This window comes from Anas platyrhynchos, chromosome 1 (assembly GCF_047663525.1).
Source record: "Anas platyrhynchos isolate ZD024472 breed Pekin duck chromosome 1, IASCAAS_PekinDuck_T2T, whole genome shotgun sequence".
Lineage (NCBI taxonomy): Eukaryota > Metazoa > Chordata > Aves > Anseriformes > Anatidae > Anas > Anas platyrhynchos.
In genome coordinates, this window is record NC_092587.1 from 202,180,710 (window position 1) to 202,207,158 (window position 26,449).

At 36.6% G+C, this 26,449-nt stretch overlaps 1 protein-coding gene across 2 annotated transcripts in view; it reads left to right on the plus strand.

The window, feature by feature from the left end:
• TENM4 (teneurin transmembrane protein 4) overlaps positions 1-26,449 on the plus strand; it is a 1,639,674-nt gene that overhangs the window by 220,454 nt on the left and 1,392,771 nt on the right. For both annotated transcript variants that reach the window (XM_072032862.1, XM_072032864.1), the window contains exon 2: positions 7,273-7,322. The gene's annotated coding sequence lies outside the window, so the exon portion shown is untranslated. The remainder of the gene's footprint in view (positions 1-7,272; positions 7,323-26,449) is intronic.

A 26,449-nucleotide genomic window follows, 5' to 3' on the forward strand; every position in this document is an offset into this window, starting at 1 on the left:
TTCTGAAAATAAGGGTTGCATAAAGGAAATAGGGAAATATTTCTAAGGATAACAAAAATAAGCTTTCTTGGGGGTAGAAAAAAATAATTAAATATAAGACAGTAACAAGCTTCTATGAGTCCATGTCTATTTGTGCTCACTACATTGCAGGAAATGCAGCTGTTCGTCTAGACTGGAAAGAATGGTAGCGAGATTAGAAACAAAAGTGGGGACAGATTTGTGTAAGTCCAAGGTTAGAAACATCTATTTAAGGGAGTCAAGCTCTGAATGTGCCTATTTCTCTCCAGTGACTCTGATGGGGGCCCAGGTGATTATCTCGAATGCAGGTGTCTGCACTGAGGACACCAGAATCTAAGTGAGATAAATCCCACTGTACGTGTCATAGCACTTTGCAGAAGTGGCTGTTACATCTGCTCCGTATCAGCCAGGGGCTGCTGCCACTCCATTAGCAGCCCTGCTGGTGGGGTATGAGTGAGTTCCTTCCATTTTCTGGTTTGTAAAAGAGGGGGAAGAGAATCTTCTTTGGAGATACAACCCTCTAAATATTTGTGTACCAACATATAATTAGAGCTATCAGTGAAATTTGACCAGATATGACATGTTGATTTAAGAAAAATATAAATTTTTGTGTCCTTTGATTTGTGCTCTTCCTTAATGGTAGGTTATATGTTAGTGTGCTTTTTACCTCTGCTTTGTTGTTTACATAAGCTACTGCTTACCGGTTTACAGGGGCTAATCAGAAGTATATCTGCTGTGGACAACTGAATTTCATTTCACATTTCTTCATTCTTGCTGTAGTCTTCCAAACCCTCAACTGAAAAGATGTTACTCCTGTATTAGTAAAGGCAAATAACATACTTCAGAACATCAGTTCCTTCTCTGATGTCTTTTGGGCTGAGATTATTTCTAGATCACTCTTATAATTTGGAGAACAAATTAGAAGAAAAACAAAGAACAACAAAGTTATGCACAGCTTTATAACTTATAAATAGTGACTTAATGTCAAGGTTCTTCTAATGCCACCTTGGTTATTGCCAGTATATGGATCTCAAACTTCTAAGAAAGAGCTTTTGCTTTTCTCAGGTGGAATTTTGTCAAAAACAGTCACAATGAAGCATTACATGTTTGGCTGTGGCAAAATGTTGGAAACTTCATCTTCTTGCAGGATTGATCTCTCCTGATGGCTGCTGGGTGGTGGCATGGCCACAGCTGCCAGCTCCAGCACCCTGTGAAGCAGTTTAGTGGCATGGGACTGTGGTTATGCAAGAATAGCCTGATATATTCCATGCATTTTTTGACTTGTGTCTTCAGAAACTGATTGAGATTTTAGTAAAATTCCTAGCTTGACACATTTTTTTTCCCCTCTAAAATCTGAGGTTTATTTTTGTTAAGCAGTTTATCATTACTCCTAATTAGCTAGTAATGGGCTGCCAATTACTTATGTATATTGGAAGTAATATGTAGAAATCCTCCTTTTGCTAAATATGCATTGAAACACTTGCATTTTAGTTTTACATATCTGTAGCATGCAGAGCCTACATCAGGATCATTGGCTGTCTGATTAGTACTAATTAGATAGTATGTTCAGTGGACGTGATTATTCAGTCTTAATTTTAACACCAAATAACTGCTATAGCAGAACAGCCATGTACCTTGCTGGCAAATGGACCAGGACCTCCTCACTTTTCCTGCATGTTTTTATGAGAATATCTGTTGCACTATCCTTATGCAAATACCTGCTATTTATTCTTATAAATGATGTTCCCTTAATGCTCTCTTGTGAACACATGGTAGAACATGGAAGGAAAATGAGATCCATGTATTTTGAGGTAGAATCAATCGTATCTTATTAACCATATAAATGTTAGAGGTCTTGTCTAAGTCAGTCATCAGGTCAGTTAAATAAAACAGGAATGTTCAGACAGTGCTTCATTTATCTTAGTCATCTGTTTTAAGGTTGAATGAATTGTTCTCTGGAAGTGGTTGTGTCTCTCCATAGCTTATAAAAAGAAATTAGAAGCCTGGTTTATACTAAGAGCCTCATTTTTATGTGACTAAAGGTAGATTAAATGAACCTCAGCCTTGTGGTCTTCTAAATGCAAGTGGATAAACTCTGGATTACATTGTTGTGGTGGTTTTATTCGGGTGGGTGGCTGAGCTCCACCACAACTGCTCTCTCACTCCCCCTTCTTAAAGAGGAATGGGGAGAAAATATGATGAAAAGGGCTCAAGGGTTAAGATAAGTACAGAAAGATTGCACAGTAATTATCGTGACAGGCAAAACAGACTCAGCATAGGGAGATAGTAAGATTTATTGTTTCTTACTAACAAGCTAGAGAAGCGAGAAACAAAGGAAAGAAACCAAAAGCACCTTTCTCCCCATCCACCCTCTTCCACCTCCTCCCCAGAGCAGTGCAGGGGAACAGGGGAATGAGGGTTATGGTCAGTCTATAGCACTTCTTTGACGCTCCTTCTCAGTTACTCCTGTCCCCTGTGCTGTGGGGTCCCTCCCACGGGATGCAGTCCTTGATGAACTGATCCAGCATGGGCTTCCCACAGGCAGCAGCTGTTCAAGAACTGCTCCAGATATGGGTCCGTACACAGGGTCCATCCCTCAGGAGCAAACTGCTCCAACCTGGATCCCCCACAGGCAGTTTCTGCCAGGTCAACTGCTCCTGCGTGGTCTCCTCTCCATGGGCTACAGGTCTGGCCTGGAATCTGCTCCAGCAGGGGTCTTCCACAGGCCTCAGCCTCCGTCAGTGCAGGGCCACCTGTTCCACTGTGGTCTCCTCCACAGACTGCAGGGGGACATCCTGCTTCACCATGGTCCTCACCACAGACCGTAGGGAACTGGAGCACCCCTCCCCTCCTTCTTCACCAACCTTGGCACCTGCAAGGCTGTTTCTCACTCCTCTCACTCTCCCAGCTGCTGTGTGGTGCAGCGTTGTTAGCGTTTTTTTTTTGTTGTTGTTGTTGTTGTTTTTTGTTGTTGTTGTTGTTGTTTTGTTTTTGTTTTTGTTTTTGTTTTTGTTTTTGTTTTTTTGTTGTTCCTCTTTTAAATATACTCTTACAGAGGCATAAAACAACATCACTTATTGGCTCAGCTCTGGTCAGCAGCGGGGCCCTTACCAAACATGGGGCAGCTCCTAGATCCTTCTCACAGAAGCCACTCCTATGGCCCCCTGCTACCAAAACCTTGCCACATCAACCACTACAATTGCTTAAGAAGCAAATGAATTTCCCACCATCACCAGTTTCTAGCAATTTCAGAATAAGAAAACAGATTATGCATTCTTCTGTCTGCATCACAATATGCTAGTGGAGTGGTCAGAAAACATCAACAATTAATTCACGAAGGAAAACAAAACAAAACAAACAAACAAACAAACAAAAAACAAACAACAACAACAACAACAACAACAACAAAAAACAGTATAAAAGTAATTGTACTTCCTTATCCTTGATTATTCTGTGAGCTGAATGAATCTCAGGTAGAGTAATTAATGATTTTCACAACATGTATGCACAAAGATGCTGATTGTATGAAATGCATTATGTTATAACATTATAATCCTTTATTTATGCATGGCTAATAAACTTTAGTTAGTTAGGGTGCTGCTAATGCAATAATACTGCTTTGGAAGCAGAACTAGCATTGCTGCATGACTGATGTAAGATCTGAGGCTGATGTTATATTATTGGTTTTCCAGCAGACTTTCTTGCACATGACAGACCTTGCTGAAAATGTCCTTCTCTGTGATTTATTAATCTTAAGTGTGTTCACTATGGCCAACTTTCTGTTTCCTTATTATTACAATGGGTCTTTGTGGCAAGAGCATGCTGCTGGGTCATGTTCAATTTGGAGTCCATCAGGAATCCCAGGTTCTTTTCTGCAAAACTGTTTTCCTGGCAGCCCCCAGCACACCCTGATGCCTGGAGAAAAGCCCAGGTTCAGGACTCTGCTCTTCTCCCTGTTGAACTTCATGAGGTGCCTGGCAAGGTCCCTCTGGATGGCGGGATGACACTCTGATGTACCAGACACTCACCCCAGTATCATGTAGTCTGCCAGATTGCTGAAGGTACACTCTGCCCCATCCTGGACGAGCAATATTATTCTACAAAACTTCATATTGATATATTAAATTTATACTTTATGCCCTGCTTTCATAAAATTCCATGTGTATGGTCAGCTGCCTCTTGACAAATATTCCACAACATATACCGACTGTCCATTGATAGTATTTATTTTTCTTAATTTTTGTGCAAGTTTTCTCTCACTGCCTGTCATGACTCTATTCACATCTGGTCTGTTGCATCAGATGGCTTTTTCATGTGCTTGGTACTACTCTTACCCCAATAGTTTCAGTGTGTGGTTTGACATGTTGAAAATAAGTAGTAGGTAGTTATTTTTTTGTTTGCTTGTTTCCTTTTTTTTTTTTTTTTTTTTAAATAACTATTTGTCAAGAGTAAAAATGGAGAGAATTGCTCAGTGTGATTTGAAGACAAATTCAGACTGATATTGACCCACATCTGCAACCATCTCATAAGGAAATGCAGCTTCAGAGTAGGTTTTGAAATTGTAAAATAATGCATATTAGGAATAAAACAAACAGCAACATAAAAACCTCCTCAGACTTAATGTCTTTAAATATAGTGTTTCTGATCCTGAGTAGAATAAGCCATCACTAGTAACAATTAATCAAAGTTTAGCACTTCGGTTGGTAAATAACCAGGAAAAATCTTATTTACATTAATTTTGTTATGTTTATCTCTCTGTTTTTATGATGTGATCAACTTATTTGAAGGAAAGAATTTGTAAAAGCTTGAAAACATCTAACTGAAGTAGATATTTATTTGAAATTCTTATCCCATAGAGCCTCCTACCAGAAATGCAATCTAATTCATTAAAGTTCTGAACCAGAGAAGCATAAAATGATGTTCCAAAAAAAAAAAAAAAAAATCCCACCGTGCTTACCAGTGTTTGTGAATGACTAATGCTGTTAGGGATATTTTCTGTCATTATCTGCTTGTGAAGAAGACTGAGTGGGATTTCTTCAGATAAGGTATTAAGCCTCTCTACACAGAGTGGGGGCCTGAGTGGTATTAAAGGAAAACAGAGTTGAGATTACATTGTGTAGAGTGCCATATTTTACTGTTGCCACTGCTTAAAGTTCTGAAATGGTTTTAGTGACAGCTGTTTAACCTCCTTCTCCCTATCCCTTCCCCCTACCCCCCCAACATTTTATCGTCTCATTTAACAGGCTTTATACTCTGAAATAATGCGTTCGAAGATGCTTATTTAACCATTGCATTTACAAATAATAAGCATTTTAGTCTGATAACATCTTGAATCTGCATTGGCCTCATTAATTTTTTTTTTTCAGTTAACACATATTTTAGTACAGCCTAAAGCTATGTTGATTTTAGCTGTGATTTCTTCTCTGACCCATAAATTTTTGTTAAATCAATCAGTTTATGAATAGAAGATCTGAGAAAATAAAGCAGCAGCTTGATTCTCTCTAGGATGCCTGTGCACTGTATCTAATACAGTAACTCCCACCAACTTCTTGGAATTTTATTTTTATTAGTATTAGAATTCATTTTCTAATAAAGAGAATTGCCAGACCCACCACTGCTTTGTGGAGAGCTGAATGATGCCTATGGAGATGGGGCTAGGAGATTAGACTCATTAACTTTGCAAATATCCTACGAGACAGGAATCTCGCTCTGCTACTATAAATACAGAATCACAGAATCACTGAATTTCTAGGTTGGAAGAGACCTCAAGATCATCGAGTCCAACCTCTGACCTAACGCTAACAGTCCCCACTAAACCATATCCCTAAGCTCTACATCTAAACATCTTTTAAAGACTTCCAGGGATGGTGACTCCACCACCTCCCTGGGCAGCCTGTTCCAGTGTCTAACAACCCTTTCGGTAAAGAAGTTCTTCCTAAGATCCAGCCTAAAACTCCCCTGGCGCAACTTAAGCCCATTCCCCCTCGTCCTGTCACCAGGCACATGGGAGAATAGACCAACCCCCACCTCTCTACAGCCTCCTTTAAGGTATCTGTAAAGAGCAATATCTCTTATTTTTTTGGTAAGAACAGAATTATTCCAGAGGAGGGCTAAACATTTAATTTTCATGTTTTGCAATCACTGAATACAGTACGTTATTTGTTTAAAATATCTCGAACCCTTGATTCTGACAAAATTATATCTACAGAATAAATATTTATTTATTTATCTATTTTTTTCCCCTTAAGGACATACAATTTAATTACTCTTTGTTCCTAAAAACACTTATTGTTCCTAAACTTTTTGTTCCTAAAAACAGGACCTACATCTTCATTTGGTAAAGTCAGTGGGAATTTTATTATTAACTTTTGTGTCAGTTTAATGACTTTGTTCTTTAATCCCTGAATTGATTTAATTTTTGTAATTAATTTCTGAGTTGAAACTTCAAAAAAGAGCTGAAGTATTTCTACTCCAATGGTGTGTTTTCAATAAACTTTCAAATATTAAATTAAGCTATAAGGCAGAAATTGAATTTTTGACTTTTTCAGAGTAACATTTCATATTGGTTAATACATATTTATATAAGTATATATGTATAGCTGTATTTAAATGAATGCATACATAAATTAATACATATATATATGTATACGTGTATGTATATGGATTTCTCTCTTTACATGTTATTGTGTTTCAGTGTATGGCATCAAGGGACAAAGTCAAGGGGCCTTTATTTTTATGGTAGTCCAATGTGTTACTAAACAAGACATAAGATTTTAACTGTGTTTAATATATATTGTTGAATTCACCTGTTAAATAGAAACAGAAGTGATGTGCAGTCAAGTCCTTGATGAAGAACAGAACTTAAATCAGGAAGGGTGACTTACCCCAGATATCCTATGATTATAGGAAATTGTTTAACTGTTATAATATGCCACAGAAATTTAAGAAATCTAATTTTGTGTAGTTTGGTAGTTTCGTGATAGTTTATAAAACACATCAGTTATTCATTTTATAGATAAGTATTGTTAAGATAAAACTGCAAAAAACATGATTATCTGCATTAAAACCTGTGAGCATATGCCCTTCTGCTGTAAATCCATGTCATCACAGAGGACTAGGGAAGCTACATCTATACTGATGTGCTTGAGATGACTCCACTCACCTGAGCCCTCTGATTCACTAGAACCTTCCTCTGACTCCTGCCTTGCTGTGTAAAGCAACTGAGAAAATTCTCTTTGCTTCCTCTTTCCCCAGGCTCCAACTGCTGTTAAGAAAACTGGCATCAAAATACTACTGATGGTTTGGTAAGTAAGTCATTTTTGTCTTAAATCATTACAGTTTAATATTTTCAACTTGTTGTGTTTGAATGTTTGTTTTTCTTGGATTGTTTATTTAGTAACACCATAACATCTAATTTAATTCTTTAATTCTTTATTTAATTTAAATTTATTTATTTATTAATTATTGATTTATTTAATTAAAAATTAATTCAATTCATTATAATACTAGCATAACATTCAATCGTGGCTTCCGAAACAAGTTTGCCCTTGCAAATGAGCATCCACACTGTAACAAAATGGTTTGTCTTTTACCTTCCTTTGCAACATACTTAGGTTTTAGGTCAATTGTTCACACCTCTGAATGTGTTGGAAATGAGGTTGCATAACTTCTTTCAGCAGTGCAGTTCATCTCTCATTCCTAAAACTCATACACTACCTTGGCAGAAATATATGTGGTGTCAGAGTTAAAATACATACACAGAATTTCAAACCTGATGTGTTTTAGAGATATTGTTGAGGTATCAGGATGTTTTTCAGGACCAGATTGTCTTCCATCCAAGTTACTGTGTTTTAAAGTTAACAATTTGCTGACTTTTAATGTATTTACTATGTTGAAGTTGTTCCTATTATCTCTAACAGAATCTTGTACTGGAGTTAGCACTGAGGAATTTAGCCATTTTTAACTATATTGTTTTTACCGTGTTTTGTTTTCTGTTGATGTAATGAAAAGTAAAATATAGATTATCAAGTAGTTCTGTCATTATTTTGATAAAACAATAAAAATAATAATAAAGCAAATCAAATAATTAACAATATAAATGAGATACTACAAAGGTATTCAAAAAGATGCCTCTCTGATTGAATATACTATAGAATATCTTGCTATATTGGGTACAAATATAGTTATTTTAAGTTCTTCTTACACTTATAACTTGAGGCAACCTTTAGCACTGTCATCACAAGATGTTGATTCAAAAAATCTGAAAGTGCTATATAAGGAGAGAAAATCAAATCAGCTTGCTTATAGCTTGCTTATTGATCCTTGACAGACTATTTGCATGCAACAATATGAGGACTTTACTGTGAAAAATATTCTTTATATTAAGTGAATGTCAGAAACAAAACAGGTGCAACATGCTATAAAAAAGTCGTAGATCCTCTTCTGTGAAATTGCCTCAATTGGGGAGCATTTTTATTAGAATTTTCTATTGTTTTATTGGTATTTTGGATTTTTATTTTTTTTTTTGTGAAAGGATTGACGAAGCCAGTGAACCAAATCAAAGGAAAAAAATGTGCATGTTAAAAAATAAACTAAAGTGAAAAGGAAAGTAACACGGGTGGCTCCGTTAAAAGAGATGCATGAAATGCCATCAGTAAGATGCCATTTTTAACCTACTTTTCTATTAAGTTCAGCATCTGTTCAATACAAGATTGCAATCATAAACTCATATTGAGAATGGATAATGCTTATATCAAATTATAGAATGATAACAAGAATGGCTCCTTGCCATGCATTTTTAAACTTATTGTCCTTTCTGTTTTCTGAAAAGAGAATCATTATGATTGAACTGTATCACATAGTTGAATTGGATATTTTTTCTTACATTGTGTACAGAGGTAGAGCATGCAAACATTTTCCCTTGTGGCAGCCCCAGGTTAGCAGGATCCTATTTTATATGCTGAGGAGGCAGCTGTAAGAAATGTCACAGTTCATTTTGGGGAAATTGTACTGCTGACCAGAAATCAAATCAAGCAGTGAATAATGTAGTATTATTGGCTTGGTTTCTGCCTCTGTCTAACCTACAACGTGTTTGCCTCCACTTCATAGGCTGGTGCTGGGTCCCAGTGCAGCTGTGGTGCCTTTATGCTAGGAGTCTATTCCCTTGGAAAACAGCCTACAAAAGACTTTAAGAAAAAAAATATAAATAAATACATATTGCCAGAACCAGAATAAGAAAGTTCATGTGAAATAATATTTACATAAGGACACTCAACCTTACATCTTGCTATCTAGTTGAAAAGCATCTAGGTTCTGATTAGGGAGATATCCAAGCCTAGATGTCAGAGATCATGTCTTTCAACAGATATCATCCAGCATAATTTAGAGAAGTCTGTGGCTGTGCATCATATAAATTTTACAGCCTCTATACAGGCACTCACTCTTAAACTGGAGATTATATTCATCTGTACTGTAAAGTTTGAAAGGACATGAGCAGCAACATGTGCTTCATTGTGTACTTTCACACAGCATCCACCACTGTATGAGGAATATCAAAAAGCACAGTCTGCTCTAAGTTGGCAGTATGGTGGAAATCTGTAGGAGAAAAGAATTTGTGTATGTAGTAAGGAGGTGTGTGGTGGGGTTTGCCTTCCATATTACAGAACAGCCCTTGATCCATACAGTTACTGATGGTGATGTACCCATGTGGTGGTTTCACACTAAAGGCCAACTAAACTCCACCACACTGCTCACATTTCCTCAAAGGAAGGGAGAAGGTGAGAAAATATGATGAAAAGGAAGGAAGGAAGGAAGGAAGGAAGGAAGAAAGGGAGGGAGGGAGGGAGGGAGGGAGGGAAAAGCCCATAGGTTGAGATAAGAGCAATTTAATTAAAGGAAAAAGAAAGAAGGAAAAAAAAAAAAAGTAATTGTAGTGGTTGTTTGGGAGGACAGACCTTTTAGTAACAAGAGCTCCTCCTCTCCTTCCACTTTCACACTTTTTTTTTTTTTTTAATTTTATTTATTTATTTTTTTTTGACATTATATGGAATGGAATATCCCTTTGATCAGTTTAGGTCACCTGCCCTCATGATATCTCCTCCCCACCTCTTGCCCACCCCCAGCCTGCTGCTTCTGAGGGTTAGAGTCCTGATGCTGTGCCAGTATTGCTCAGAAACAGACAAAGCATCAGTGTGATACCAATGCTGTTCTAGCTACAAGTGCAGAGCACAGCAATATATGGACTTCTGTGGATACAGTTAACTCCATCCCAGCCAGACCTATAAATATGGTTTTAGATAAAGGGTCAAGTCCAGGTTCTAGTCCTCACTGAGTCACAAGTTTCTGCTATATCTGTACTAAAGTAGTTTAAATGGTGTAATTGTGTTCAGTAATATTGTAAGGCTTTTGTCAATATTTTTCTTATGTAACCAGGTAACCATTTCATCTTTTATAGCATTAATATTTGTAGAGTTGCTTTACATTTGGTCTCTTCATTTCAGTTCTTGAACTATAAAAAGGGGCATGTTATATGGGCATGTTATATGTTAAGTGAAGCTTGGATTCATCTCAGCTGACATGGAAATCCAAAGTGAGCACTTCTCTTAGCTAGTGAGGTTAGAGAAGCATCTCCGGAGGGCAATTCATTCTACCTCTGATGTGAATTGCTCTCAGGAGTTGTCTCTCCCTCCCCACTAACACCTCAGATAAATAGAATAATTCTGAGCACTTTATTCTGTTAGAACTGCTCATAAACAAGACACAGTGACTTTCTGGTTATAATCACGTCAGTAAGTGTCTTAACACATTAATTTTCCCTTAGTTCCTATGTGAACATCATCAGCTTTGTTTATCTTCTTTAAAACTAGTTCATCTTGGACCATGAATTTTAAAAATTTGCAATATTTGTCTGCTCATTTTGTGTGAAGTGTTAGTGATTGTGTTTTATTCAAATGGATAAATTTCTACAAAGCAATTTTGAATACAATATAATGCAAAGAACACAAAGCAAGGCTCTTTTCAGTGGTACCTGGTGAAGAGACAAGAAGCAATGGGCACAAAAATGAAACACAAGAGGTTCCATCTAAACATGAACCACTTCTGTACTGTGCAAGTGATGGAGCACTGGAACAAGTTTTACAGAGTTGTTGTGGAATCTCCCTCCTTGGAAATCTTAAAAAGATGCCTGGACTTGGTCCTGGACAACCTGTTCTGGGTGTCGCTGCTTGAATAAGAGGGTTGAACCATATAATATCCAGAGGTCTATTCTGACCTCAACCATTCTTTCATTATGTGATACCACAGCAATTCACTATTTGTCAGCTGAAAAGAATAAAAGATTTTTTTTTAATACATTTCTGATAGCTTTTCAACTTAAAATATCGGAAAATATTTTCAAAACAAGGGAACACTGAGACTGAAAAGTAGTTCTGCTGGGAGATCTAGGACTTCTATATTATTTTAGGATATTTTTCAGAAACAAGGAATTACTTTTTCAGTCATGATCAGTTGTAGTATTGTTTTATTATCCTGGACTATTCAAGTAGTTTTCTGTTTTATTATTATTAATAAAAAAATATTTTCCTCCACCAAATTATAGTCCACATCTCAATCTATTAGTAATATTTGCTATTCATTTGTTAAAGTTATGGTCCTTCAGTAAATGCTTTGAGCAGTTGCAGCGCTAACAGTTCAATATAATACATTTTTAGGGTAAGTAATTCCTGAATGCATAAAGTTCATCCGATTTCAAAAATTTAGGTGGGCAGGAACTTCAGGAGATCAGTTGTTCCAGAGCTCATGACTCACTCAGCTCTTGACTGACTTCAAAGGTAGATAATGTTTTTCAATGTCCTGTCTAGGCAAGTTTCACATCTCTTCAAGAGTGGAGATTTCACACCTTATCTGTGGGAAATCACATTGTGAAGAGGTTTTTTAATTATTCTTATTTTTTTCGTTATAGCTACTTGAAATTTCCCTTACTTCAACTTGTGAACATTGTCTCTTGCCCTTTCATTGTGCAACTTTGCATTGAATCTGTCTTCATCTTTAAAACCACAGTGAATTCTGTCATTCTCTACAGCATCTATTAGTTCTTCAAATAAGGTTTGGGGTCAACAAAACAAAACAAAACAACAATAAAAAACATACAAAAACCATACAGTGGCTACCATAACCAGTTCATAATATAATTTTTCCACCAAAATATGCTGTTTTTTTAAAAAATTAGATGCATCTACAGAGTTGTTATTTGTAAATGGAGTGAAATGAGGACGAGGGGGAATGGGCTAAAGTTACGCCAGGGGAGTTTTAGGTTAGATGTTAGGAAGAATTTTACTGAAAGGGTTGTGAGGCACTGGAACGGGCTGCCCAGGGAGGTGGTGGAGTCACCATCCCTGGAAGTCTTCAAAAGCCGTTTAGATGTAGAGCTTAGGGATATGGTTTAGTGGGGACTGTTAGTGTTAGGTTAGAGGTTGGACTCGATGATCTTGAGGTCTCTTCCAACCTGGAAAATTCTGTGATTCTTACATGTGTAAGCATTTATGAAAGGGATCCGTGAGGAGTCTAAGGTAGATTAATTATGATGGTGAAATATTAGTTTAATCCGCTGAAAATGCAATGTTGAAGTACCAAGTCAATGCTATCGTACAAGATTTTCTGTTACTTATGATGACTTTATAAAGCAGTTACCTACTCTACAAGGTGCATTTAAGGAAGAAAATAGTGTAATAAATCAGTAGCAACTCAGAAGAGACATGTTTGATGCAATGTGTGAAATTGTAAATCTGTATTAGAAGTGGAAATAGGATTCATATCCTACTGCTTCTTAGTCACATCTGCGAATATTAGTGAAAAGATGCAAACTTGTTAGTGGTGTCAAACCTAAAAAGTACAAGGTACAGCTGATGAATACTGGGCCTTGTCAATAAAAAGCAACAGCAAAGAAAATCAGTTTATACAATGTAGTATTTACAGTGCAAAGTCGAATAATATACTTTGAAGAAGAGGTGATACTAACATTATCCAGTGTACTTATTTCCACTAACAGTAAAGAAGCAAGGGCAACTGATGTGTAGGTGCAACCCCCATTTGGATAATGTAATTGTCTACTCACATTGTCTACTTCACAGTTGTTTTGGGATGGAGATCTGAATCACTATTTCAGTTTCACCTTCCTTGACTATAGTCATGAAGAGACCAAGATGGGTCCTTTATGCCTCACTGCTATTTGAGGTTAATGTTCCTGAACTCTAGATTATGCTTTCTCTGCCTTGGAGATAGTGTCAGATAACCAATATTTTTTACCTTTGTAGCGAATCTGCAAAATCCTATTTGATAAGATTTTTTAGAGGCGTCTAATCTTTCTGTACACTGTGAAATAAGAAAATGTCTGGATGACATACCAGTCTGGATGACTAAGATCTTGACCAGAACCCATTCCAGTTTGGAAGAAGTTTGATGTCCAGTGTATTTTATAAATGGCTTTTTTACATTTCGTTAGTAACTTAGAATGTAAATGTAAATAATATTTCTGGATTTATGAACAAGAATCTAGCCCAATAACACTATATGAAACAGCTAATTTAATTCTGCTGTTTACTATGTAAATATTTAATTTGAGATGGGAATTTAACATTACATTAGAAAGAAAATACAAAGAATATTTAAAATCAAGCTTCATTTATGTATTCAGAACTCAGTTTGTATTATGAGGTCCAGAAAACTATAGTCTTTGTCTAATCTGTTCTGCAGTTGATCATATCTGACATAAACTTTTATAAGAAGTAAGTATTTAATACTTGGTCCTCCTGGTGGGTTATTTTACCCACCTTTTTTTTCCTGCTCAGCAGTTTGTTGTCTATGAAATTGTAAATTAGGACTATTTAACAGAATTATTACAGAAGTCCTACCTGAATTTAGAGTCCCAATATTTCATTAAGTAATTCATCCTTCAGAGAGTAGGAAGATCAATGGGAACACAAAAGTGAAATGACTTGCCTGAGGTTAACAGAATAGAGTCTAGGAGAAAGAGCACAAAACTCCTTAGCCCTAGTCCCATACCAGGTGCTGTTGCTTTTCATGCTGCTTCATTTTCAGTTGAGTGACCAGGACTTCTCATGACTTATGCATTTAATACACTAGGGAAGGATTTGTAAAGCAGGTATCAGAATAAGGAAGAGATACAAACTAAAAAATAAAACATTTAAGATGATTCATTTAATATGATGAGTCATTAAGTCTTTGGGCATCCAGTAGGAGGAAGGTTTCCACGCAGTAAGATTTTAAATAAAATGTAAAATCATCTGGGTCTTGTCATTACTGCAAGGCACTATTATTCATATACTGCTAATGAGCATAATTTATGACAAGACACAATGACACAGAACGAAGGATTCTAGCTTGAAGCACCAGCAAATCTTGTGAAGCTCATGTAACAAGGTAATTGCAGTGCAGTTCGTACAGTGTTTGTGACAACAAATCCAATCTGATATGATTATCCTGTATTATGAAAGAACAAAGCTAAGTTGTAACGATAAACCATCAAGACATTCTGATAAGATTTTTTTCTCCTGATAATATCTACAAAACTTCTTTCAAGTCTGTTTAAGAGAGCAACATGATGATGGAAAATCTAATGCCAGCAGTAATCAGCTATATTTTATCAGTGTTTATAGTTGTTTAGTACCTCCCTGGAAGTCTTTAAAAGACGCTTAGATCTAGAGCTTAGGGATATGGTTTAGTGGGGACTGTTAGTGTTAGGTCAGAGGTTGGACTCGATGATCTTGAGCTCTCTTCCAACCTAGAAATTCTGTGATTCTGTGATTATGTTACACTTCTAACATGGAAATAACTTTGGAGAAGATTTATTGATTTATTTATTTTTACTGACCTCTTTTTAACATTTCCCTTGTGAAGGGAAGGGAAGTTGGGGGGAAGTGTTTATCTGCTGGAGGGTAGTAAGGCCCTATAGAGTCACCAGAACAGGATGGGTCAATGGCCAGAGGCCAATGGGATGAGATTCGAAACAGCTAAATTCAGGGTCCTGCAATCTGGCCAAAATAACCCCATGCGGTGCTACAGGCTTAGCAGAGAGTGCCATGAAAGCTATGCAGAGGAAAGGAATCTGGGGGTGCTGATTGATGCTCTCCTGAACATGAGCTGACAGTGTGACCAGGTGGCCAAGAAGGCCAACAGCATCCTGGCTTGTGTGAGGAACAGTATAGCCAGCAGGACCAGGGAGGTGATCATTCCCTTGTAGTCAGCTCTGGTGAGGCTTCACCTTGAGTGCTGTGTTCAGCTCTGGGCCCCTCACTACAAGAAGGACATTGAGGCCCTGGAAGTCCAGAGAAGGGCTATGAAGCTGGTGAAGGTCCTGGAACACAAGTCACGTGAGGAGAAGATGAGGGAACTGGGGTTGTTCAGTCTGAAGAGGAGGCTCAGGGGAGACTTATTACTTTCTACGACTACCTGAAACGAAGTAGTGGGAAGCTAAGGGTCAGCATCTTCTCACTGGTAGCTAGTGATAAGAGTAGAGGGAATGGCCTAGAGTTGCACCAGGGGAGGTTCAGGCTGGAAGAAGAGGAGACGTTTCTTCTCAGAAATAGCAGTCAGGCCTCAGAATGGGTTGCCCAGGGATGTGGTGGAGTCACCATCCCTGGGGGTATTTAAGGAAAGGTTGGATGTGGTGCTTAGGGACATGGTTTAATGGGTGACATTGGTGGTAGGGTGATGGCTGGACCAGATGATCTCGAAGGTCTTTACCAACCTTAATGATTCTATGACTCTATGATTCTAAAAGCCTTGCTTAAGTCAAGGTAAATGACATGCACTGCTCTCCCCTCATCCACATACCCTGTCATTTTTATCATAGAAGGAAAACAGGTAGATGAAATGTAATTTCTCATTTTCACATCTAAGCTGACTATTTGTGATCACCTTCTCCCTTGTCTGCATTGATATGTGTTCCAGGAGAGCTTGCCCCATGGTTTCCCCAGGGACTGACTGAGGTAAGGCTAATCAACTTGGTGTTCCCTTTATCAACTTTTCAGTGTTCTCTGAGGATGTGTACCATTTTCTTTCATACATCTTTCAAGGTCCCTTCCAACCCCTACAGTTCTGTGATTTTGTGATTCTGTGATTCTGTGATATGCCTTTCATCATTTGTAGAAAATAAATAGGATGAGCAAGCTTCTCTCTCAAGTTGTCTTGATTAAATATTTGGTATTTTAGTTTCCTTACACTCAGAAATTTCACTTTTTTAGCTCAAACTTTAATTTCATCTAGCTTACACTTCCAGATTTGCTTTTGTGAGGAATTTGTCAAGCAGAAATCTCCAAAATAGGTATCATTATTTACATGTAGGTACTTCAATGAAGTGATGTCACCTTGCAAACTTCTCTTTAATAAACTGATTAAGCTATGCAAAACCTTGAAAGCAAAAGCAAGAAGTTTGAACTTCTATTTTAAATGGCTGTTTTGATGTTTTTCATTCATGTCTTAATCTTATTTTCAATGACTTTCACTGTGTACTGTTTGTAAAATTATTAAAATATATTCTTTAGTTATGCTGACTTTGCTCTAAGGGCATGAAAGGCATCCAAGATTACCATTCCCATTAATTAGCTTTAATCAAGAATTTCTAGAATTTTCATTAGCTTCCTAGCTAATGATAAAACTGCATCAATTTCACTGTCATATGATGCATTTTAAGTGATGATGCACTTTGTCTCTAGTATTATAAACTAGATATATTTAGATATATTTATATCAGTACAATCTGTAAGAATCCCACTGGACATAAAAGGTCTAAAATAGCTAGATTCCATGAGCTCCCATTCACAAAGACTTCCTAGACTAAACTGAAAAATCAAACAAAAGTTAGGAAAAAAATCTATTTTTCTCTCTTTTATTTTTCATCGTGAGAAGCAAACAAATAGTAAAACAGCAAAACTAAGCACCTCAGAGAAAACATAAATGGTATGACCAAAATCATGTAAGTGGTCTTGAAATTCTCTTGCTAGTGTCTCAGTCCCAAAGCAGTATGTCCCTTCCATTGAAATTGCAATGTTAAAAATTTAACAAATAATCTCATTGTCATTACAGAAGTCTTTTAATAAAAAGATAAAAAGTAAGTCTGGTCAGTTCTCATCCTATGAATTTGTAACACTTTAAACAGAAATAGAATGAAAATAGAAAATCTGTTTATTTACAGATAAGGGATTGATAAGTGGGATTAAAACAGGAAAACAAAACAAAACAAACCTCCTCATTGGTCATTTATAGTCAAACTAATGGCAAGGGATCTTACTAGAAGAAAACGTAATGCAGGGTTTTTATCAGAGAAAATAGGTAGCACTTTAGAGAGAGACAATTATAGACTCTGGTAACATAGGACTTTGATATATCACATATTACTGTTACATGATGGAAGGATTAATAGCTACAATAATAACATCATAATGGAGCAAGACAACCATAAGCTATAAATAATAAACACATTAAATTCCAATGAGGAGAGAATGTAGACTAGGACATTCAATAAGCTATTGTGAAATACATCTCAGTGTACAGGACTTCTGTCCAGAACCTACACAGATGTGGTGGTTTTACCTGGCTGGGCAGCTGAGCTCCACCACAACCATTCTCACTCCCCATCCTCAAAGAAAAGGGGGAAGGGGGGAGAAAACATGATGAAAAGGTCTCAAGGACAGGCAGATCACTCAACAATTATTGTCACAGGTAAAACAGGTTCATCATAGAGAGATTTATATAATTTATTGCCAACTACCAACAGAATAGAGCATGAAGAACTAAAAGCAAACTAAAAACAGCTATCTCCCATTCACCCTCCTCTTCCCAAGCAGCACAGGGGAATGGGGGATGGGGAATGGGGGCTGCAGTCAGTCCCTGACACTTCGTCTCTGCAGCTCTTTCACAGTCCCTCTCTGCTCCTGCTCCACGTGGGGTCCCTCCCACGGGATGCCGTCCTTCCCGAACTGAGCCTGCAGGGGCTGCCCACAGGCTGCAACTCTTCAAGAACTGCTCCCACACGGCTGCCCCCCGTACCACGGGGTCCATCTGTCAGGAGCAAACTGCTTCTGCACGGGTCCCCCACGGGCGGCGGCTCCTCCCAGGCCTCCTGCTCCTGCATGGGCTCCTCTCCACGGGCTACAGCAGAAGAGACTAGGAGCATTGTGATATACATTTTTTTTTTTTTTTTTTTTTTTTGTTAAAACTGCATAAACTGCATTTGTTAAAGAGACTAGAGGAACAATTGCATTTTAAAAAGTGTTGGTGGTATACTTTTAGGAATCTGTATGATAGCTTGTTAATATTCAGAATATTATCCTATATGGTTTGGCATCTTAAATGATTTTCCATACCCCAGGAATGGAAATTAAGCATCTGCTTTCTCTTAGCAGTTTATGGGAACTTTGATAGAAGCTTGTCTCACCAGAAGATTAAATCCTTTTTACTGTAATACTTAGATTATCATGGAGTATTAGTGACTATGAATATTACCAAGTTCCTTATGTTTATGCTAGTTTAGAAGCAAAAGCAATACTCTGCCCTTAAGAACTTTATCTGTATAAGGAAGTTATATGAAATTTCCAGTAATAGCAAGTGGAAATCCAGATCCCACAGAAGCTGGTTGATTTTACTGTCATGATGCTTGGAATTTCATTCCGATCAATTCCATTGTCTGTATGCAGTAGAAGGGCTAGGTGCAGGCATATTATATATGTTTCACTAATTACTTAGAAGTAAATATATGCCTAGATTTGTCTGATGTTGTGCTTCCATTACATGAGATGAATTATCATAAACCTCTGCAAAAGTTTGCTGGAAAGGAGTTACTATGTTACTCATGCCAGGACAGGATCCAGTGGTATCTGAGATAAGAGCAGTAGAAACTTTGGTCAAAAATACTAAATTTTAGTAGTAAGACAGAACACAAACAGAAGCCTAAGAAACTTTGGTGGAGGATGGAAGGATTGGAGAGACCATGATTGTTTTATAGCATTCCATTTCAAGAAACCATTAGTATGAAATATTATAGCTAGACTGTGACAATATGTTATGACATATCTCTTGTGTCAATTGTTTTCTCTTTTGGGAAGTACAGCAAAAAAAAGACATGTTTTATGTGCCATCTGTTTAGTGGGATCCTATGCTTGTTGGCATATCAGCCATATGACCAGTCCATGTATGTGCCAGAAGAGATCACAATTTTCCAATGTTCATTTGATTGTGCTTTAAAAAGAAGTCTCCATGGCCTTCCTTTAACAAAGAACTTTCTTGAAATAAATTATATATCTTTAGATTTTATGCTCATCTTCTTTGGGCATTGAATTCAAGCCTCTAAATATGTATCAGTAAGGCAATCTTCTTACACTGGGATGTGTTTTACCTTGCTAAACTAACAACTGCAAATATGATTAATCACTTTTCCCTCTGGGTCATTTATTATGGATGGCTCATGTAGTTACTGCGTAGAGCATCCTTCTAGGGTAGTGTGATAAAGTGAAGGCTTTTACAAATTGCATTCTTGCTTGGCTGGTGCCTTCTGCCATTACCTGTGTTGCATGGCTGTCTCTTGTGGAATCTAATATTTTGAAAAACAGTCATAATAACTCAAAATAAATAAATAAATAAATAAAAAGAGAGAGAAAAGAGACATGAAAACCAAAAGTTTTTATATTATTTTCCAGTCTCAAATGACCTTATCCACTGAGTTTTATAATTACAATACATAAATGCTAAATATCACTTAAAAATAATTTATCAATGCAATTAGACACTGTAAAAGTTTCATTGTTTTAGAAGTGCTGCTTAAAAAAAAAATAGTACGGAAAGCTTATTTAGGAAACATGTCTGTCAATGGAAAATATTCTTCTTTACAAGCAAAGAAACATGAAATTGCCCTTCTGTCTTTAAGACCTAACAATACACTAAAAACATACATGCATATCAAAGCAGTTTAATTTAAGGAAATTCATCAACTTTTTTCCAGCTTTTAAGGATTTTTTTTTTATTATTTGTGATGGAATGATGTGATACGTCCACTATGATGAGGAAAATATTTAGAATCAGTACAGTAAATATCTATGTATCCCTATACATGTATTTTCTTACGCTATTTTTTGTCTTTTACTTCCATTATCTTCCTAAATGTCATTCTAGTAGGAAATGTTTTTCTCATTCATAAAAACAAACAAAATACACCACCACCACCAAAAGCAAAAACAAAAAACCACCAAACCTGTATATTTTATTTAGACATGTTAAAGGAGACTTCTTTAAAATCAACTGTAAGTAATACACCCAGGTGGATTGTGGCAAAAATGGGGAAAGACAAAAGTTTTTGTTTGTTTGTTTTTTGTTTTCTAAAGGGTCTCTCTAGTGACATGTTACTGAATAGGTTTGAACAGTTTCCTCAAACAGTATCAGATCTCTGGAGGCTGAGAATTTTGTCTTTGAGGCAGTACCAAATAAAACACAACTACCACTGCCTGTGGCCTTCATTCCAAAGTGAATCAGTTTTTGATTGAATGGAATGAGAACAAAATCAACAAAATACTAAAACTACATCTCTAAAGACCACTAATAAATGTAATCCAAATGAAAGAAAATTTTACCCTAATAAAGTAACTTCTCTTGATATTAACTGTAAATCTGAAATATTATCTTAATTGGAGTAATGTAAGAGCATAATACATGTCCCTTCATTTTGCTATGAACTTATATTGACTTTACATTTCTTAGAAATATAATAGCACTTAAAGCTCTCTAGTAGTATCAAACATAAATATTCATACTATTAATGTTACTAAAATAGTGTAACAGCACATGGATTATATCTTATAATAACAGACATTTAATACCCATACCATATATTTAATAACTTAATTTCACCCACTACTTTGAAAATAGAATGTTATATATGATGGTGTGTTTGGAGGAACACTGAGTTAAAAACACTTTTAGTAGTGCATAGGGGCTGTCTTGTGACTGACGGTGGTATAAATGTGGGATTAAATTAAATTATCACAAAGGTCAAATAACTCTGTGCAGGTCGGTGGTACATCTAAGAATTAACCATTGTAGCAAGGAAAGTGTATGCTTAAGCTCAAAGGATTTGTAATGAAAGTATGAAATATGTAAAAAATTTACTCAGTGTGAAGTAAAGAAGGATGAAAAATATCCCACAGATTTCAGACGTCCATAGAAGTCTGAAGTACATGAGGATTCCCCTCAACAGAGATTTCAATTTTCTCCCAAGAATCTACTTCAAACACATTGCAGAATGCAGGCTTCCAAGACCCAAGATGAGCTTAAGTAGGTTGGTTAAGGTTGCTTTGCAATGAAAAATCAACCTTACTTCTGGGCATTTGGCATCTTGTTTCTTGCAAAAGAGATCTCTTCACTCAGAAAACTCTAACTATTCACAAAAAAGTCTCAGAGTCTCTTCTGCATGAATTGTTTTGCATTTAGTTTACAACCCCTGTTTTTATAGCTTGGAGATTTATGTATTTCTGGAAGGAGAGGTGGGGGAGCTCCAGAATATATATATATATTTTCTGATTTTTATAGTTCATTAAGATAATTATTCAAATGTGATCCTGTTGTTAGTGAAAAAAATAAAAATAAAATAAAAAAAAATCCAGTCTGTCAGTTGCCTCAACCTCCTTACATTTTCTAAACATACCAGTAATTTAAGGCACTGTAGGAAGGCACAACTATGTTATGGAGAGATCTAGCTTTCTGAAAAATTGTTTCTTGTTAAAAAATCAGTGATAAAATATCTGATCACTTTGGTGAACCTTGTATAGTATCAGTGATTCTTTTCAGTATGATAGTTTTATTTTGTTTTGTTTTGTTTTACATGGTTCTGTTTAACAATACCAACAAGCAATTATAAATATGGAGACTGAAGGTTGTATAATAGAATTTTTTAAACACTCAGTGAAAGGTCAGCTACATATTTATCTATAAAACCACAGAGTCATTCAGTGTAGAAGGAACATCGGAAAATCTGTTTCAACATCTGCTCAAAACAGGGTGAACTATGAATATAGACCATGCTGTTTACAGCATTGTACAGTTTAGTTTTGAAAAGCTCCAGAGACAGAGATCTAAGAGCCCCTTTGGGCAACTTGATAAATCTTTTAATCCTCATCATGAAATGATGGTGATTTCTCCTGATGAAGCTTGGTTTATCTTCTTGATGACCTCCCTGTAAGCACTGAGGTGTTGCTGTTAGGTATCCCCAAAATTATTTTTTCTCTGCAATGTACAAACCTACCTCACATGGCATTTCCATAGAGGTTGAGTGCTTCAGTTCCATCCAGCTTGGTGGCCCTTGGTTGAATTCATTTAAATTTCTGAAAAGACACCCCAGTGTCTTTCCTGCACTGGGGTGGCGAAACTGGATGCAGTATGTACATGTGGAGTAACAAGCTCTGACAATAGAGGTATAATCCTTTCCCTGACCTCCTGGCTCTGTTCCTTCCCATGGAGACCAGGCTGCTGCAGCTTCTCTTTGCTGCCAGGGCACCCTTCTGTTTCATGTCCAGGTCACATCTGCTACAACCACCAAGACTTCTCTGCAGAGCTGTTACACCATCAATTGCCATGTGATACCATTTGCATGGATGTGGGGGTGGCCTTTAATTTCTCCCACATTCAGGACTTTGCCTTTGTCCAGCCAAACTGATAAATATATGGCAGCTGTTATTACCTTTGTTAAATCAATTTAAGCAGATTGCATGGTGCACACTTAGCTCTTTTTTTTTTTTTTTCTAATTATTATTGTTGATTTGTTCAAGTGGAAGGCAGAGTTGCAGTAAAAATACTAGTGACAAATGAAAAGCTTAGTGTCAGAAAGGAATTAAAATAGTAGAGTAGAAATTGAAAGGTAATATACTTGTGCCATGGGAGAAGATTATTGGAGTGTCAGATTGTTCTGTTTGTGGAAATCAACGTACCAACATACAGAACAAATATCACCATTTCAATATTTCATTGTTGAAATATTGCCCAAGATCTCTATAGAATTCTCCATATTTCCATCTTGGGGAATGAAAACTTCTTAGTAGCCTGGAGATTATTATTATTATTTTCCTTACTATTTACTAGAAGGTCTTGTTTTACAAGATATATTCTGATGACTCCATATACTCATACAATCTAATAACTACACTTTATCAACTAATTGGGTGAGCCATATTAGAAAATTGCTCATCCTGAATTAAATACCACAGGTGCTATTAAGCCGCCACTTGGAAATTCTCAGGGCTGCCTTCACTGGCTGCTCTAGCTGGTATGGAAGCAAAAAGCCAGCCAAGCCTAAAATCAGAGCATAGCAAAAATAAAGCAATTGGGCTACTCTAAATTTATTTTTCTTAGAAGTACAGAGATAATGAACATTCAAGGGAGGAAAAGACCTATGCACAAAGAATCAATATTTGACATCATGAAGCTGACTGATGTTTTGCTAAAGTTTCAATCCTGCGGTTTGATAAACTCCATTAGTCATCATTACTGGCTTTCTGCTAAAAAAAGAATTTCTAAAACTTACAGAAACCTTGCACAAAAGTTCAAATACAGTTGATCAAAACCTTAAGGAAAAGTCAGAAAATGTATTTTAAAATGCTTTTTCCAAATCCAAGTCCTTTCAGAAATCAAGGAATTGTGTTTTACTTTAGTCAGTGTCTATTTACTTATTTTTTTTATTATATTTTTTCCCTCTTTATCACCCAATGGCAGTTCCCTGTGATTCCATTTTTCAAATTCTGTGATAATTCCATAGCACATGCCACATCATCAGATTCATTAAACAGCTTATATGATGAATCAATAGGAGTTAAAAACTGGACTGGACAGTGATGTGCTAATTCATTCAGAGGCAAGTTAGTTCACCTAGTCCAGCCTTCATTTAAATTTAGAATCTTTAATGTTGGAAACGATTTCCATGATCATCTCTTCTAACCATCACCCTACTAACAATGTCACCCACTAAACTGTGTCCCTAAGCACCCCCAGGGACAGTGAATCCACCACCTCCCTGGGCAACCCATTCCAATGCCTGAGTACTCTTTCTGAGAAGAAATGTCTTCTAATTTCTAATCTAAATCTCCCCCTGCTGCAACTTGAGGCCATTACAATTTGTTACTTTACTTCATCCCTTTTCACCACTCTTAAACAACCAACTTAATCTTCTTCTGCCTCAATTTACCATCTGCAAAATAAGTATTATAAGGATTTTCTTTCTCAAAAGGCTCTTGTGCAGCTACAGTTGTCTACATATACTTTTATGTACTTATATACATAGTTATATATATTATATATATAAAATATCAGATTTTCAGATACTACAATGGATAACAAAGTTAAGTGTGATGGAAACCTCTGCTTCATCTTGAGTGTTTAAGTGTGTCTTTTGTGTGTGTGTGTTTCTGTTTTTTTTTGTTGTTGTTGGCTTCCTAGGGGACAGTGGTTTCTTTTGATATGGGTATATAACCTCTGATAATTCTCACAGGATTTAGGATCATTCAGTAGGGGAAAAATACAATAACTGACAGAAAAAAAAAAAAAAATTGCATTTACTTCCCCTTGAAACCTTCATTTTACATGGCATAATTTGCTTTTCTCTTCACCAATGGATCATCACAAACTATTTCCTCTTCTTTTGAAAAAATGAAAAAATAAATTCCTTTGGAGTTTACTACATTCAGAACCCTCATTTGCTCCCATATAATCTATTCTGTATATGGACTTCCACTAGGAGATCTTTATTCAGCTGATGATTGCTGCCAGTATCTTGTCTTCATTTTCAGTGATGAAAAGACCTGAATTTATTCTAAATGCTTTGCTGTTGTCAAGGTGATAAACCACCAGCTAGGAAATTAATGGCATTCTCTCAGTATGTGTGTGTGAGAGAGGGTGTGAGTGTGCCTGCTCACCCACACAGGCTTTTTAATCAACAAGCTTCACATGCAACATTCACTTTTATAGGGCAGAATCTTATTTTGTCATGACATCTCAAATATTTTAAGTAGCTTTCTTTAGGTTAGTCCCAGACTCAAATCAGCATCACTGACCTGGCAGATGCTCCTGAGTGGTGGCACAAAACTGCAAAGAACTTCTGACTTTAATACATAAATTTGCAATGTTAAATACATTTTGAAACACATGCCAGTGTGTTTATGCACTAGACTGCCCTACACACATCACACATGCCGCCTTTGGTTGCAAGAAAGCAAGTAAACGCCAACCAGGTCTGGAGGCATCAGTTAAAGAAGACAACATTTGCATAAGAGCAAACAAGATAACTTATACTTTATGAAGGTTTAATTTCATTTTTGGATCCATTGAACTTAGTGCCACAAGATGTCAGTGCAGTTTAAGCAATGGCAGAGCACTCTCTGAATGTGAACTGCATTGAAAATGGGCAAAAGACAAAACATCTATAGTTAATTATAAGAAAAAATCACAGAGAAATAGGACTACAAAGTATACATAGTCTTTTTATTTTCATATGTATATTTTTTTTCTTTTTTACATGCTTCTGGATTGTGCTCTGTATAATTACAATTATAATGAAAATAAATGTAAAAGCTCTAAATAGGAGCTAGTTTATATCCATGTCTTCATTCCACTTTTCTACTTATTCAACAGCTAATGAAAAAGCTGCATCTAAATACATTTCATTGCTCAGCAGAGCAGTGTTTTCTTTTCAGCAATTTGTTGAATTTTAATGCTATTTTCCCAAGCTTTGTTTTGTGTTGACTTCGTGAAAGAAAAAGGAGGAGGAGGAAAAAAAAGACAAAACCAGCTCACTTGTAGTAATGACACAACCACCTCACTTGTAACAGGAGCTAATAAGTTTCCATTACAATGGTCACATATAACGGGTAGTTAATCATCAAGAAAATTCATTAGCTGAATGTCACTAGGAACCTATGTACTGTAGCAAATGAACAACGGACAAGAGTTTGAGCTTTAATTCAGTAGTGAGTTCCCCTCATAATGCTGCTTTCCTCTTCATGAAATCAGGCACAAAGTTAATGGCATGATAAATGGATATTTGAACTTAGTAAGCTTCCTTGATTATGAGAACGGCAGTTATTCCTGCATAAGCGCCAGCAAATATCTCATACGGGTGTTGTTCTGTATGCTTTTGAATACCATGAGCTTTCACAACAGTCAAGCCATCACAAAGAAAACCAAGGAAGGAGAAATTTCCCACCCCACCAGCAACTTGCCTGATTTATTCTTTGGACTCTATGTCTTGCTGAAGTAAATTGACCCTTTTATATAAACCACAGCGCAATGCCCTGTTTCACATGACTTGTCCCATGACCACGTGAGCTTTAGTTGTACTTAAAATACCTTTATACTTGCGCTGCTCTCTTACAGATTTGGTGAACTT